The following is a 15,571-nucleotide window of genomic DNA, read 5'->3' as shown; positions in this document are numbered from 1 at the left end:
TTTATATTACTTGTTATGATTTACTCAGGACCGTTTTTTAGCCCTGTCCTCTTTCTGCTTGCCTTCTGGGATTCCAGTGGCTCAAAAGTTAGATCTTTTGTTAATAGTTCCCAGATTCCTGTATCTCTACTCATTTTTTCCTTGTACTTTTATCTCTGTTTGTCAGATTGGGTAATTTTCTTTGTTATAGTTTTCAATTTACTTATTATTTATTCTGTCCTCTCCATTCTATTGTTGAACATATCTTTGGAGTTTTAAAATTTCATTTATTTTTCAGTTATTTTATTTTCATTTTGTTCTTCTTTATATCTTCTACTTCCTTGTTGAGACTTTCTATTTTCTCATTTGTTTCAAGCATGTTCATATTTACCCATCAAAGCATTTTTATGGTGGCCAATTTGTTGATTTATTTAGGTGCCAAACAATTTTTATTTGTGTGCTCATATGATCATTATAATGCTTTGATAGTTACACTCATTTTTCTTTTAACTTCCTTAATGTAAAAACTGGAAGGTGGCAGAGCTAAGATGCTGGCTGCTTAAAAATCTTTGTCAGATATGTCTAACCTTGTCATCTTAGTGTTCATATATAATTGATAATATTTTTTCATATAGTTTGGGATCTTCCTGGTTTTGATCTTTCTATATAATACATTATTTTTATTTGAAATCTAACCATTTGAGTATAACGTTATGAGGCTCTGGATCTTATTCAAACTTTGTTTTATCTGGCTTCCTCTGACACCTCTCTGGCAGAAGTACCATCTCATTACTGCCAAGTGGGGGCAGAAGTCCAGTTTATCTATTGGCCTCCACTGATACCTTGGGAGGGGGAGCACTTCTCTTGTTTAGTGGGGTGGGACTTCTGGCTCACCACTGGGCCCCTCTGACAGTTCCCTGACTGGGACGGATAGGAGTGCCTCATTATAGCTCCCCACATGACCTGTACTGACACCTCAGGTGGGAGTTCTGGGGAGAATTAACCTCCTTACTGTTAGATAATGGTAAGGAGGCCTTTTCTTGGCCCCTCTGACATGACCTCAGAGGAAGAGGGAAGTACCCCTCCTTACTGTCAGATGTGGATAGAAACCCAAGTTCCCTGCATCATCCCTCCTGGTGTCTTGGGAGCTTGTTACAGCCCATTGGGGATGAAAATCCAAGCTCTTGACTTTACCTTAGCTGACACCACACCTGGAGGTAGGGGAGTTGGGGCTCCTCATTACAGTCCAGCCAGTGTGGAAGCCTAGGTTACCTCCTTGGTCTTTGCTGGTAAGACTAGAAGTAGACACAGTTTTCCCCTCCTGTGGTGTTTAGCTGGCTAGCACAGTGGTTCCTGGCAGTTATGTTTTCCTGTGTTCTGCTGCCCCTTTCTGAGTCTGTTGGTTTTTGTTGGGATTTTGTTTTTTTGTTTTTAGATTGTGCCCAATTTTGTCTTTCCAGATTCTTTAGCATCAAATCTGGAATATAGGAGGCAAAAAGGAAACCCAGGAAAGTCACTACCATTTTGTTCTTAGGGTCATGAGATTCTTAGCTGGTTGCTGTCTTCTCTCTACTTGTCAGTGTCTTTATATATATGTCTTATATGTAACATCCAGAGTTCTGTTTATACTTAAAGGATGGAATAGAGTATCAGCTATTTCTTCTTGGAAATGGAAAACTTTGTTCTATTAATTTTAAACTTTTGCTGCCATTTTCTTAATTTGTAATTCTTTCTGATTCTCTTTGTTGCTTTATTAAAACATTACCAATCTTGTGTACCAGGTCAACATATTCTCATTTCAATAGAATAATACTAGTTATATATTTATTTATAATTTGATTTCCTTTCAAAATTGGCTTTATTTACCTTTATGTCCATTGCTTCTATTTGTTGGTTTTGTTGTCTTTCTTTTATAGTAGAGACATTCCACAGATAGTTTATTATCCTTGTCTGTCCACTTTTATTTATGTTTCATGAGAAGCTAATCAGAAGTTCCAGTAGAGTACGCAGGCTTGTTAACTGATTGGACTAAATTTAGCGTGACTGGGCAGGGACTCATCCATTTCACTAGAGTCCTCTAAATGCAAGATTTGTAATTTTCTTGTTTGCGTAGATGACACAGAAGTACTTGCAGCATTGCAATAGGGAACTGACAAGGAAGGAAGGAAGGAAGGAAGGAAGGAAGGAAGGAAGGAAGGAAGGAAGGAAGAAAGGAAGGAAGGAAGGAAGGAAAAAGACATGGAGAACAACTTGAATATACTTATTCAGATTGCAGAGGGAAAAAACAATATGATGGAAATGATGAGAGAGGAGGAAATGATAATAATCACTCATGGAAGACGGCCAGAGTAAGAATCGCTTCCTATTGGCATAAGGCCCAATAACAATAAATAAAATACTGTAGAAGCACATAAATAACAAAATGTTAAACATATTCCAGGGGAAAATTATGAAAAGAGACCAAATCCAAACAAAAACTAAGAATAAATGTCTTAATATAGGGGGAAAAAAACAGTCTACCATCAATCCATGAAAACACAAACAAAACTTGTTGGTTCATTATTTCTCTTCAACAAAATTAAAATGTGTGATTTTCAGCTATTATTACTTAATTTTCATGGAGAATTGTTATTTATGACATCACATATTTAAAAATGCATTCACGTTTTATTTACACATAAAAGTTGTTTGGGCGAAAATATTATACTTAATACCTTAGTGATAGTGACTTTCTTATCTAGAGTCCATGTATTTAAAGGAAAATCAAATTAGGGGGTTACATGTGTGGAGATAGTAATTTACTTGGTTTGGATTTAAGTTTTTAAGATTGAGTTTAGTTGTAGAACAGCTGTATGTTCACAGCAAAATTAAGCAGAAAGTACACAGAGTTGCCATATGCCTCATGACCCTACACATTCAGAGCCTCCCCCTTAATTTAACACCTCACACTAGAGTGGTGCATGTGTTACAATTGATTAACCTACATTGACACATCATTACCACCGAAAGTCTATAGTTTATGTTAACATTCGCTCTTTTTGTTGTGCATTCTATGGGTTTTGACAAATGTGTAATGACATGTACTCACCTTTATATTATCACACAGAGTATTTTCACTGCCCTAAAAATCCTCTGAGCTCTGCCTATTCATTCCTCCCCCTCCCCTGGCCCCTGGAAACCACTGATCTTTTTACTGTCTTCATAGTTTTGCCTTGTCCAGAAAGACATATAGTTGGAATCATTTAGTATGTAGCCTTTTCAATTTGGCTTCTTTCATTAGTAATACGCATTTAAGATTCCTTCATATCTTTTTTTTATGGATTGCACCTCATTTCTTTTTCACCCTGAATAATACTGCGTTGTCTGGATATACCACAGTTCGTTTATCCATTTACCTACTGAAGGACATCTTGGTTGCTTTTAAGTTTTGGCGCTGATGAATACAGCTACAATAAACACCCCTGTACAGCCAGCACTTGGTGTTGTAAATGTTTCAATTTTTGTCCATTCTAATATGTGTGTAGTGGTATCTCAGTGTTGTTTTAATTTACCATTCTGTAATGACATCTAATGTTGGGCATTTTTTTTTCATATGTTTACTTGTCTTCTTTGGTCAGGTGTCAGTTCAGATCTTTCTCCCATGTTTTTAATCAGGGTTTTCATTTTCTTATTGTTGATTTTTAATAGTTCTTTTATCAAGTATGCCTTTTGCAAATATTTTTCCTAGTCTGTGTCTTGTCTTCTCACTCTCTGACAATATTTTCCACAGAGTAGAACTTTTAAATTTTAATGATGTCTAAAATATTTCTTCCATGGGTTGTGTCTTTCATGTTGTATCTAAAAAAAACATCACCAAACCCAAGATTATCTGTGTTTTTAAACATATTTGAAATGAAAATTTACAAAATATATCAAGAATGAATTTGTAAATTGGCTTCCAGTAGCCCAAAGTTTGACTAATAGTTTTGATATTTTATAGAAAGTGAATTGTTAGATAATCACTTTTAGACTAGATGCAAAAATAAAAGAATGCTTGGTTAAATGCCACTTAGTGGTTTGGGTTCTGGGAGAAGTGTATTTGGGTACATAACTGTTTTTCAGTCACCTTTAACTCTATGTATTTGAAATACACCCCTCACCCAAAACACACAATTATTTTCCATATTTAGAACTGAACTCCTTCCTTTGGTCAATCTGAATCTTGATTTTGGCAGAGGGTGGGCGGGGGAGAGAAGGAAATAATTGTTGTCTCCTTCTTTGAAGTCTTTTGAACTTCTTTAGGGCATGCAGGCTGCACACTATCTGTCAGTCACTTTTCCAGTATTTTAAAAATGCCTTTATATTGCTTTATATATATAGTTTTTTTCCCATCTTCTAGATGCAGATTTCCTCAGGCTAGTACAAGAAGACTATCTTACTAATTTTTATAGCCTTTTGCAGCCATAACTGGGTTAAGATATAAAATCTGAGCATGGTATAGTCAGTAGGTTTCAGATACTCTGCACAAAAAGAAAGGTTAGAAAGAAGCTTATTTGCTATATGTCTCACCAAGACCCCTTATTCTAAACTGGGTAAGAAATAAAGGATGAGCAAAAGTTGAGAAGGAAACAGAGCATGTAGAATGAGAACAGTTATTTCCCAGAGTAGAGATCACTGAAAATTACGTATGGGAATTCTAGAGCAATGGATGCTTCCTGCTAAGACTTGATTTTAAGTAGATTAACATGAATCCAGAGAAGTAGCCATGATGGCAAGTATTCAAATAAACCTCAGAGGATATGCTTAGGAAAATGGTCCTCAAATCAATAAAAATGTAGAGGCTTAATTAAAAATTTCTCATTAATCAAGAAAGGAAAAAAATCTAATTAATATATTTAATTAATAATAAGATTTACTAATAAATAATTTTATGCAATTGTTAGACAAATATATGCTCCAGTCACATTAGTCTCTCACAAATTATTTTATTAAAAATTTTGCAAAGAGTTTCTAAGATGATCTAAATTACCTAAAAATATTAAAATGTGTTTTCAGTACTCTTACAATTGAACTGGGAGAAAATTATTTTTGTTCAAATATTGACATATTTGGTCATAAATCTAACTCTAAATTTTCTATGATAAGACTTTTACACTTAAGGAGTGTTTAAGCCATTTATATAAGGGAGGTATTTATAAAACTACATCTGTTTTGCTATTCATCTGGACTTGGGTATCTTTAAAAAATAATTCAACTTGGAAAACAATTAAGCCTACAAAATGATACTGCAATTCTAAGTGAGTTTAGTTTGTGTAATCATTATGAATCACTAGGTTTACTCTAGAATCTTATTTACAAAGCGCCTTCCTATCACAGTTCTGGGTGGGTCTCTAATAACTGTCAGAAGGGTTCTGGATATTCACTGTTTATATATAAAATCTAGTTAAATGTTCTCTGCATCTCATGCTACTCAGTTTTATGTACTAAATTTCCTTTTTGAACTTCAAGCCTGAGTGACTTCTTCCTGATGCAAGCTAAATTCTAATAAAGCTAAGGTTTTGATCATTGACAGTTAGAAGCTTTCTAACCTAGCCAAACTCTATCACGTTTCTTTATTGCATTTTCTAACTCATGTAGTTAAAATGTAGCAGTTATTTGTAATTTTTTGATAAACATATTATTAAAAGTATTTTTCTATTCTAAATATATCTGAATCATTTTAAAACATATAGATACACTAGCTTTACCATGTTTTAATTATATTTTTGATGTTTATTAAAATAAAGCAATAATATCATAGAACACATAAGATTTTACAAATCTTTGTATAATATATAAACTTACCAATTTATTATATTAATGCATATTATAATTCTCACCTTTCACTCATTGATTTATGAAATAGTTGTCTTAATGAGATAATTTATAATTTTGAATAAAGGAAAGAAACTATTCAATATTTTTTTGTATCTTAACCTGAGGTACCTAAAGTGCTCCTTTAGAAGCAAGGGCTAATGAGGGAAAGGATGGTGAGTGCATAAATGTGTACCCTGCTTTACCAAAAAAAAAAAAAAAAAAAAAGAAAAGAAAAGAAACTGGGAAGAGGAGTAAAAATAATGTTTAAACACCTATTTACAAATTATGGGTCGTTTTTAAAAAGGTGAGTAAATTGTAGTAAATATTGATACTGGTGGTAATTAAAACATAAGGAAGGAAAAATTACCCATTCAAAAAGGAGACATGTTACAGCAGTCAAGATCCATTCAGGAAAATGGAGAGTACGCTATGTATGTAAAAAAGGATTAAATCAGATTGTTGTTGTAGTTGTTGATTATTATTATTATTATCATCATCACCATCATTTTACTTGAAGGAAGACCTGAAAACATGAAGAGTATGCAGTGAGGGGACCCAGAAATTAGCAACATCAGTGTGATGGTTAATTTTATGTGTCAGCTTGACTAAGCCACAGGATACTCAGATTTGGTCAAACATCATTCTAGGTGTTTCTATCAGGAGGTTTTTGTTTGAGATTAGCATTTAAATTGATAGATGAGTAAAGCGGATTGCCCTGCCTAATGTGAACAGGCCTCATACAATCAGTTGAAGATCTGAATAGAGCAGAAAGTCTGGCCTTACTCTGAGTAAGAGTGAATTCTTCCTGCCCGATAGCCTTTGAGTAGAATATCAGTTTTTTTCCCGCCTTTGGCCTCAAATTGAAACACAGCTCTTCCTGGATTTTGAGCCTCCATTCTTCAGTATTTCCGGTCTGAAGAATACATCAGCTCTCCTGGTTCTCAGGCTTTGGACTCAGACTAAAACTACACCATTGGTTCTTCTGGGCATCCAGCTTGCCAAATCACCCTGCAGATCTTGGGACAGCCTTTATAAGGATGGAAAAAAAAAAAAAAATACAGGAAGCACTGTGTGCTTTAGGTAATGGTCCTAGATAGTGAAGACACATAACTAAGGAATAATTTAAATGAGCCCAGACTCTTACATCTTCCCATACAAGAAGAAAAGTACTAAAATCTTTCAGTTGAGATGTGTGTTCTTTGTGATTAGCAGTAATCTTTTGATATTCGACTACATATTTTTTCTCAGAAAAAAAAAAAAAAAAGCACCACATATATCCTGGCTCCTCCCTTACCTCTCCAGGGTTGTCCTCAGAGCTGTCTGAGAGGCTGTCTCCAAGGCTATAGTCCTCAATAAGATCCCTGAATAGAACTTAACTCACAACATTTAGGGTGTACATTTTTCTTCAGTTGACACACGAATACATACACACACACATATATATGGAATGTATGTATCTATGCATCATATATATATATCTCCTTATATATGCATATCAATTGATCTTTGTATATGTAACCTGTTGGTTTTGTTTCTTTGGAGAACCATGACTTTTACTATTAGTAAAGAAGCTATCTTCATCCGTATTACTAGAAGAGCAAAGGGAGCATTTAGTGTCAACAGAGACCGGGAGCTGGGGATACACACTGAATTTGGAAACCTGGCCTGACAGTAGCTGGACCTTTGATGGATGTCTTGAGTATCAGAAACTAGAGTCACAGAGAAGACTTAGTCTATGCCAAACATGCTACCCAATTCAGTGAGTGAGAATATCTTAGCTTCTTTCTTCCTCTTGTTCTCCAGTCATCCACCAGGACTTCCTGCTGGCTGAATAGAACTGGAAGATAGTTTACAAAGAAGGCAGGAGAAAAATTCATTAGCACCATAAAACACTGAAAGTAAGGGAAGAGAATTAATCTGAAAGCAACTGAAGATGATCTGTTTATATATTAAAATGGAAGACAAAGTATTGCTATAGAAGATTTATGTTTGCACTGAAATTTGTGAACTTAAAGAAGAAATACTGAAAATATTTGTAGCTCTTTTCAAAGTACTGTACAATTCAAGAATTATAAATCTCCTGGATGATATATCCCTTTTAAGTTTATATTATTTTATAATGCAGACCTTGTATCACATTGTGTTAGAAAGATTCATGGGAAAGCATTGCAGAGTAAAAGAAAATGCAAAGATACATAATGAGTTTCACTAAATGGAAGGCAGTTATCTGTTTTATAGTGATTAAGTAAGCAGAAGCATTAGATAAAGTATGAGATTTTATGCTGGAGTCAGATTATGCAAGGCCACATTAAAGATTATGAAATTTATACTAAATGCAACAGAAAGCTGTTAATTGTTTTAAGATGGATTAGTGATCTTATTTTTCTTTAACGAGACCAATTTTGGTCACTAACTGGGAAATGCACTGGAAGAGCGAATAATGATAATTAGAAACCAGTCAGGAAGTTATTCCAGGAAAAGGTGATAGTATATTGGACTTGGAAAATGTAAGAAGAAGAGGGGAAATTCAGGAAATGTCCTGTAGAAACCTTGTGATAGGCTGAATAATAACTCCCTAAGATGTTCATATCGTAATTCTTGGTGTTACCAGAGAGTAGGTTCCTATTTTGTCACAGACAGAATTCAGAGGCGATTGAGGATTTATTAAGTGATAGTACACTTTCTGGAGGGAAAGCGAGTAGGCTCATGTGAGCAGCTGCCCTGAGTTCCTTTGGCAAGCTGGTTATATGGAGTGTGAAAATGATTGGGAACAATATTCACTGATGAGGGTGGGGGTTGGGTTGTATTTCCTGATTTTCATTTCAACTTCATCTTCCAGAGGGGAGGAGGGATTTTTGTCCTTATTTGGTCTTGATCTGAATTGTCATGGAGTCAGTGCAGCATGGGTCCTTCTTGTTTGCAAGGCTAATTTTATTGCAGTGAGGGCATAATGTGCAAAATGTTACATTTGAATGCTAAAGATTTCTTGCCTCTTGTTGCCTTTCTTGTTTGCCTCTAGGATCCCTGTCATTCACAAGACATATGGTTTCTTGCCAGCCCAGAGTCTCCTGCTTTTCTTTGTTTGCCCTTTAGGCCCTCTGGGCCCTGTCATCTCAAGATGTATGGTTTCCTGCCACATGGCCCATGTCCCCACCCTTCTCTGCTCAAGTTTGCTCAGTGCCAGCTCTAATACTGGAAACTGTGAATATGGTAGTTTCCAATTATTTAAAAAAAAAAAAAAAACTTTGAAAATGTGATTAAATTAAGGATCTTGATATGGGGACATTATCTAGATTATCTGGGTGGTCCAAAGTAATCATAAGGATCCTTCTAAAAAATGAGGAACGCTGGAGAGTCAGAGTCAGAGAAGGAGATGTGATGATGAAAGCAGAGGTGAGGAATAGAGGGAGAACAGGAAAAAAGGAGAGAGGAAGAGAGGGAGAAAATGTTACACAGCTGCCCTTGAAAATACAGGAAGGGAATGTTACAGAAAGAACTTCCCAGGATCTTGCAAGTCTGTGGTTCTCAGCAGAGTCTATATACTGGGAACACTTACCTCACTAGTTTATATACTGAATTAAGTGTTCTATATAAGCCTATATACTGACTTAAGTCGAATGTTTCAAAGTTACTTTTTATTATATCTTATCTAGTTCTCTTTTTGATTTTGACACTTCTTCCCATTTTGTTTTTCAGTCATACTTTTTCTGCACTGGTGGTAGCTGTATCTTTCTTCAAACCCTACCGCCTCCTAGCTCTATATTTATAGTGCAGTCCTTAGATCTGGACACCCAAACACACCCCAGATCAGATCTCTGGAATAGACAAAGTGCAGTCTTCTGTTGATGGGAAACTGTTCATCCTCAATGGCTGATTTTTCAATTTAATAGTTTCTTTAACTTAAAATAACTTCTTAATTATTTTAAAGAGAAAAATGAACAAGGTATAATTCAGATTCAAAATCTAGCTTGATTCTATTTTCCTTTTCTTAATTCTGATTTCCAGTTAAATTGTATTCTTCAGTGTCATAGTATGATAACATTTATAAATGCATCTATTTGATTGACCAGGTGAAACCCAGCTCTTGCATCACACATATTATTCCCTGAACTTCTACCAGACTTGTTCAAGGCTTTGGCTCCTTGATCTTTTACAATTAAAATGTACCAATCATTTCTACAGATACTAAAACTTTTCCACACATTTAGATTACATTCAAGAAATCTCCATATCTTATGTTTATTATTGAAATGATTGGTTAATCAGCTTTATTGCTCAGTGGAAGAAGATTTAATCCTGGTGTTTCAAATTGCATTACAAAAGAATAAATAAGTCACTTTTTAACGTGAAAACTGCTGCAGTAGCAATAAAACATGTCTTGAAATAATTGCCAGTGTAGACATGACTAACCCTTAAGTGTTTTTGGTCCCATTAGGTTTGTTGAGTTTTCATTTCCACATCTGTTTATTTTTAAATAAATGGTTTTCTCTAACAGATTCAGCTTAATAAATAGAATTATAGTTGATTCTCTACTTAGCTTTGTTTTCTCATTATAGCTGTTATTTTTAATTTCTATTAGTTTGACAAGTTTATTCAAGATTGAAAATTTAGTCATTTTTCTACAATTTACATCTTAATCAAAATTAGTACGAATATATATATTAGTACGGATTCATCAGGGAGAATTAATGTACTCTTTAGGTAATGCATGCGTTCCTTATCATTGTCATTTGTGACAACCACTGATTAAATACTACTTAGTATCCTTAAAAAATATATGTATATTTATTCAGTGACCTAGACTTTGTTTCCTGTAAGATTTGTAGGCTAACTCTCTGTGACTTTTTTGTGTGTGTATCTGTTTAATTTTGTTTTTCTCTTTCACCCACTCTGTCAGATCTCTCAGGAGCTATTCAGCTTCTGAATTTAAGAGAATTTGACATTTGAATGGCTCTTTCTGAATACCGATATAATGAATTCTTGCAACTGGAAATGAACTCAAATTGATGGTTCACATAAGTTGATGCATATACTTGTCCCAACTAAAGGCTACAAGTATATATTATTATGTATTTTCTCCAATATATATATGTTGATTTTGGTATATTCAGTTCCACTGTAAAGTGGGTATTTATGAAACAAGAACACAGCAGTTCTTTGTAAATTTTAACATATGAAATAGATGAACTCTAGCAAATATACATGGTACAGGAAACAGAAGAAATGGAGTTCTGTGTATGAATTATTATAATTTTTAATCAAACATTAGAATTTGGATAGTTAATGAAGAGATTATAATTAGGCATAATTTAATTTATTATTTTTATTCCCTTGTGTATCATATTATGAGTACATTTCTAATTGCAAATGAATTTTTTAAAGAAGATATCTAGCATATAATCAAAAATCAAGAAGCAATACAAGATAATATGACCCATTGTTAAGAAAGAAAAGTTAACAGAGGCATACTGAGAGATGACCTAGATTGAACTATATGAATTATCAGTGACAGAAGTAGACAAATTTGTTTAAGAAACTTCTACTATTTCTTTGAATCATATAAAAATTAGCTCCTTATGGATCATATGAATCTTCATGTCAGTATTGCTTCTGTAGGAAGTCACTCGTTCAAATCAGTGTTTACCTGTATGTAATGTACCTGTTGACTGTGGATATATGCAAGATGCTATCACTGATTTTCAGTAGTTTTATGTTGTGCCCAGCATAAAACCTTGTATATAGGAGATGCTGGTTATTCAAGCATGGCCAGATGCCAATTCACTGTATTGATATCTTGGCTCTGGAACTTACTTCAAATGGGTCAACCTATGTATATACAAATATAAACCTGATAGTTATTGCATGTGTATGTATAAAATATCAATTGATATTTTGTATCAACTTTTCATATATTTGAATTTCTCTCATAGTAAATATTGGACAATAAAGGATTATGGAAAATATTTTCTTCAAGGAACTATGACTTGTAAGAACAATAACAAAATAGTGCAATATAGCCTAGTAGAAATTACATATAATGTAGCACTTGATGAAATATAAATGTACAAATGGTTAAACAGATACAATTTATTGACTTCTTATCTCCATGGTATATTAAGTATACATATCACCAACTTAGAATTCATAGAAAATGTGCATATGTACTCTAGTTAAATCATTCTAGTTTTATAGTAAAATTAATACTTCAAAACATATTTCAGTTATTTATATAATTCATATTATTTACAAACACATTACATGTTTTTCTGAATGATAAAATCCATATAAAATATAATATATGTTATGAACGATGTCAAGAGCTATGTTTAGAGGCTAGAGGGCTGTGATAAACCTACATAATGATTTCAAAGAGATTCTATATTCCTAGTTGAAAATTTCAAAATGTACATGGAAAAAGAAACAAAATAAAAAATGTGTTATAATAAACCATTAAATAGAATGAGTATCATGGATGATAAATAAAATAGCAAAAAACCATGGTATAAATATACTACAGTATATCATATTTGAGAAGCCATCAGTTAAGTTTTTCATAAACCCAAAATGATTCAGGAAAAATGGATCTGGGGTGTGAGGAGGGCCACGTCCCAGGCTTCGGTTGAGCCCTTGGGACGTGCGCCACAAAGTGTGAGTCCTTGGCTTCGCACAGGAAAGAATTCAAGAGTGAGCCACAATTGAGTAAAGATAGATTTATTTAGGGAGATACATTGAAAGGCAAGAGAAAGGCCACGATGTGTGGGGGTTGGGTGCTCAGATTAGAGTAAAAGTAGGTACACAGTCCATAGAGTGCGGGCCATCTCTGAAGGGGGGGAGGTAGAGAGAGAGAGAGAGAGAGAGCATGGCCACGAGGCGCCATTTTGCCAGTTTTTATGGGCTCAGAGGCTTCATATGCTAATAAGTGGAAGGACCAGTCTAACTTAGCCTGGGGAAGGGGCTGGGATTCCCTGGAAGTTGGCCATTTCCCATTCTTTGACCTTTTGTGGCTAGCCTTGGGACTGTCATGGCACCTGTGGGCATGTTATTCACCATGCAATGGGTGTATAATGAAGCTCGAGGTCTACTAGAACTCAAATCTCCCACCATCTTGAACCTCAAGGCCTACTGGGAGTTGAATCTTTCACCATTTCACCATTCTGATGTTAATTGCTGTGTTATTCCTTGAATGGCTATGCCCTGCCCCCTTTCTGTCTGAAAAACACCAAAAAAAAAAAAAAAAAAAAAAAAAAGGAAACAGAACCATTTAAAAAATTGTTAAAGTAAAAGAATATCCCTTAATCCAAATCCTTTTTTACATTTCCATTTTTTTCTCTCATAAAGCAAGGCACATACAATGTTTTGAAAAGAAAGCAAGCCTTTAGAGATCACAAACAACCAATTTCACATTACAAGCAGTTGTAAATAGAGTTAAATTCCCTTTAGTAATACACTATTTATCTTTGTGCTTCATTGAGTTTAAAAAAAAGCATTTTTCAGAGTTTAAACAATTAGCTTCTCTCTTTTTTTCTATTCTAGAAAGGATGCTATCAGAAAAGCGTGGGATTAGGAAGCCACAGAGCTATCACAGTTATTCTTAGTGTATAAAATTTCAATTTAGCAAAACATGTAAAACCCCAAAGGCAGTTAAGACCCAAAACAGGGAAACCATTTTGTTTTCACAGTATATTTATTTTGCATCATCACTGATCCAACTGATTTTATGCTGAATTGAAATGAGTAGGTATTGGTTTCAGACATTATTCTGTGCTGTATATTTGTTACCAAATCAATGTTATGGTTTACCTGGAAAATTCCCTGAAAAGTCCCATCAAGCTTCTTGTATAAAATAAAGCTTACAGTGTAGGAATTTTATACATCTGGCATCTAGATTTTATTTTCAAAAGAAACTGGAATACAATAAGTTTATTAAATATGTGCCTCATAACCTTAGGGAAGATTAGAAATTAATATATTACCCAATGACTACTAATTCTAATGATTATAATTTTCCTCTGTGCTTATTAAAATATATATTTTTAATATCCATAGATTATAAGATAATTTATAGAATAATTCATGGATGTATAAAAGTCAGTTATATAAAATGGGAATAAAAAGAATTACAAGAAGAGAGTGTTAAGAGAAGATGGTGATGGCATGATTATAGTTATCACTCCTTTTTATCTCCTCAAATTCTCCAATAAAAACAGACAAAACCACTAGGATAATAAAACTGAAAATCCATAGGCAGTATCTGTTGAAAACCTTGGTGGCAGAATATCTCTACTGACTCATAAACACAAGTGAGTGGGGATAAACCACTGGCAGCTACACGTTGTGTCCGTATGGGAAGAAGCACAGGAATTAAACTTAGCTTCTGCTGAAACTCCAGGTACTGAACAATTGATTGAATCAGTCTGAAAGAACAATGGGAACCAGAAAGCAATGGGAACCAGAGAGAGTTATTCAAAATTAATTTCATGAGTAACGCAGGACTTAGAGGGCTGGTGCAGTTGAGCCCTATAAACTCTTTAAATTAACAAACTTAACCCCCTGCCAAGGCAAAGCTCCACACTGTGGAGCTAATACAGGAGGTAGAATCCAAATTGAGCAGGACAGGGCCAATGTGGCAAAGGAAAGATAAATTCCTTGTGGAAAGCTGGAAGGGAAACAGAAGTGACCGATTTCATAAAGTACAAAGCTATATAATGTATATTATATATTAAGAGCTAGTATGTGAGTTGAATTATAATTTATGAAAATTTGTTAGGATGCAAGTAAAACAGGCTTAGAGGAAAAAATATAGTTAAAAATAATTGTACTAGAGCAAAGAATATTCGAAAATCAATGACTTGAGTTTCCATTTTAAAATACAATAAAAGAGAAAGAAAAGTAATACAAAATTAGACAGAAGGAAGAAAACAATGAAGGTACAAGAAACCAATGAAACAGATAAAAGACTGAAAATAGAGAAAATTCACAAAGCCAAAACCTAGTTCTTCTAAAATAGCAACAATATTGACAATCTTTCCCCACACTGCTGTGAAAAACAGAGTACCCAAATCAGCAATAGCAGAAATAAAATAAAGGAATTGTCAACAAAGATCCTACAGACACTAAAATGAAGAGAAAATACTATAAAGAACTTTATGCCAACACATTTTGAAAACTTAAACTGTCTAAGTTTGTTGAGAATATAATTTGTAAAAAAAGTTTTGTAAGAAGTTATTTAAGAAAACAAAATCTGAATAGATCTATATGTTGAATTAATTGAATTTATTATTAAAAACCTTTCCATAAGAAAACTTTAGGTCTAGAGGGTTTCACTGATAAATGCATTCTAGTAAGAAATGACATTAATCTTACATACTCTTTTTTTCCTCCAAGTAGAAAAGGAGGGAATATTTTCCAACTCAATTTATAAAGTTAGCATAACCCATAATAGAAAAATCTTACAAGACCATTAAAAAATAAAATTACAGACCAGTAATTCTCATGATTATTGGCATAGAAATCCTTTAAAAATATCAATAAATTAAACAAGATAGGCAAAAATAATATGCTATGACCCAGTGGGCTTGCTTCTCCAGCCCCTCAAACTCTTGCAAGCAACTGTGCCGTATCTTAGTTCTGTACTGCATTGACAAAAGTGACTCTTCTGGGCATTAAAATTTTTTTCCTAGAAATTCAATCTTGGTATAATACTTTTAAAAAAGATTACTGAACAATTTTTATGTTTTCCATCAATATGTGCTTTAAT

This window comes from Camelus bactrianus, chromosome 1 (genome assembly GCF_048773025.1).
Source record: "Camelus bactrianus isolate YW-2024 breed Bactrian camel chromosome 1, ASM4877302v1, whole genome shotgun sequence".
In the NCBI taxonomy this organism is placed as follows: domain Eukaryota; kingdom Metazoa; phylum Chordata; class Mammalia; order Artiodactyla; family Camelidae; genus Camelus; species Camelus bactrianus.
This window is presented reverse-complemented; position numbering follows the sequence as displayed.